Here is a 2,642-nt window from a genome sequence, read left to right on the forward strand (position 1 = left end):
TCAATCATTGTACTTACATATATACAATACCAACCTATTAAGTAACCTCCTCCCTTCCTTTCTCTTCCCTTTATATCTCCTTTTTAACTTACTGGCCTCTGCTACTAAGTATTTTCCTTCTCACGCAGAAGCCCAATCATCTGTCGCTAGGATCCACATATGAGGGAGAACATGTGGCGCTTGTCTTTCTGGGCCTGGGTTACTTCACTTAGTATCCAAAGAAATAAAGCATCTGAACTTTTCTCCCATAGATGGCTTCTCAGTACAGAAGGGCTTCCACTCATAGAACTGCCACTTTAATGAAGAGTTTGTAGCAATGATGCCCCCAACTAATAGTCCTTTCATACAACAGTCTGGACAGGAGTAACACACTGTGCAGGAGAGCTGGCTGTCTCTGAGGATGAGGTTGATCGGTTGGAAATTTCTCTCTGGAGTTCCTCGACTTTTTTCTGAAGCTCTGCTCGCTTAGCAAGAAGTTCTTTATATCTGCTATGAATAGGTTCCTGTGGCTTCATCCGTGGGTTCCACCTTATGTAATATCCCACCCAGAGCTCTAGGTGATGCATGCTGGCGACTGGATAAAGGACATGATTAGAGTAGCTCCCATAGAGAGGATTAGTGAAGTATTCCAGCTGGCTATTGATGTAAGACCACAGTGAAACAGTCCTTTTAGGAAGATTCTCTTTTCCTCTCTGCTGTTCACTGTTAAAAAGGAATGTTCCAAATAAACAGCTGTATAGGTGGTCCAAAATGGTAATGAGAAAATATTCATTGAATTCAAATGCGGTAGGAAACTGTCTTGTCATTTGCCAGACACAATCAATAAATTGAAGGAAAACAGGTGATCTGTCTGCATCTGCGTGGTTCTTATCTCCATGGCCAACTCTTAGTTGGAACCGATGTCCAAAGCTCAGCCACTCTTTCTCCACAAGAACTTCAAATCCTCGTATGGTGCGGCAGTATCCATCCAACATGAGCATGGCCAGCGCGGTGAGCTGAGCTGTGCGATCCCAGCGGTCACTGCAGAGCACCACCACAGATTCTTCCCTGACTCCGCCTTGTCAGCACTCCTAAGAGCCCCTGCGAGAATGAGCTCGATATGTTCCAGCCAATGAGTAGATTCCAAGTTAGACAACCAGTGAGTTTCCTCAATGTTAGGATACACAATCTCCTTAAGTTTCCATAGTGATTCTCTCATAACATGAAGATTGTGAATACCCAGAAAAACTAGTTCTGCATTTTGATAGGCATCTTCACTTTCATAACCTCCACCCTTTGCCTTATTTGCGACAGCACTAACACCTGGTTGGGCATCAAATATAAAAATTTTGTGCGACTGGGCATTGGAATCCATGCTAGCTTGAAGCTATTTCTCATCTTCTTTGCTTCGCTTCCCACTTACTCCTACCATGGGCTGGCTGCATCTAGTGATTGTGGCTTGACTTTCAGGGTGAATCCATGATAAAACTGGGATCCGTCCCCTTGACCTGAAGGATGCCTCTCTTTTCAATTCCCCATCAGGAATGTTTGCTGGCACCACCAAGAGAGCAGGATACGTGTCACAAAGTTCATAGCGTTCACTTATCTTTCTTATTCTCCAGCTTTCATTTGGGATTCCTTGTCTTCTGTACTCTAAAAGAGGGTCATATAGTTTCCACCCATTTTCAGGGAATACTTCTTTATATTCAAAAGCAAAAAGAGGCAGGCTGTTGGAGATGGGAAATGCATATTTCATTAGATTCTCAAATATGGATCTCCTTGTTCTCCCCTCAGGCTTATGAGAAAATCATAAATTCCTAATATCCTTGCACACAGTTTCCAGCCCGTATGAATTTTCACCTCCGCTAGAAGCACCACAAATTTTGTACTCTACTGATCACTCCAAGTGAAGCATCTAGAACAAATGGGGGATCCTGTTCCATGCTCTTGAAATATAATCTGTGATTTGTGACAGTCAGCATTCCTCGTAGTGTACCAGTGAAGGGACATATGTAAGTTACATCTTTGGCCATGTCTTTAATATTTTCTCCTGGTAGCAAGTGTGGTTCTTCCATTTCTGCTAATTTGTTTGACTCCCTCAGGACCCTCAAATCAGGAGAAAAGTTGTCTGCCGAAGTTCGAATGGAATCTGATGATACAACAGAAGCTGATTTTGTATGCACCGAGTTCTCTGAATTCGAAGTAGAGGCAATTATAATTTTTGAATGTTTTATCTTCACTTCAGATGATCTTCAAATGTCAATGGCTCTTAACACATTAACTGGACAGCGAGTGGGCGCTGGGCGCCGACTCTCTCGCAGCTCGAGCTCTTCTCCGTGGCGCGGCCGGGCAGCGGGGGTGACAGGCCGACCAGCCTGCCCTGGCTGCGGTCGCGGGAGGCGGAGCGCGCGGGGCGCAGCCACCGTCAGGCCAGCGCCGGCCCAAGAGCGAGATGGGAAGCGGCCATGTTCCCCCACACCACAAAAGTAAATTTTCAAACATAGTTTTAAAAAAATAAAAAACACTTGTAAAGTGAATTGAACTACCATCAAGAAACTCGTTCATCATGACCAAGTGATCTTCATTCCAGTGATGCAAAGATATCTCAATCTACCCAAAGCAAAATAGATCACATTTCTGTCTCAAGGACAGAAAGAAACCAC

General features: G+C 44.3%; 1 pseudogene; it reads right to left on the bottom strand.

The window, feature by feature from the left end:
- Positions 1-291: 291 nt before the first annotated feature.
- On the bottom strand, positions 292-2,191 carry LOC123461610 (annotated as a pseudogene).
- Between the last annotated feature and the right edge of the window lie 451 nt (positions 2,192-2,642).

Source organism: Jaculus jaculus, chromosome 6 (genome assembly GCF_020740685.1).
Source record: "Jaculus jaculus isolate mJacJac1 chromosome 6, mJacJac1.mat.Y.cur, whole genome shotgun sequence".
Lineage (NCBI taxonomy): Eukaryota > Metazoa > Chordata > Mammalia > Rodentia > Dipodidae > Jaculus > Jaculus jaculus.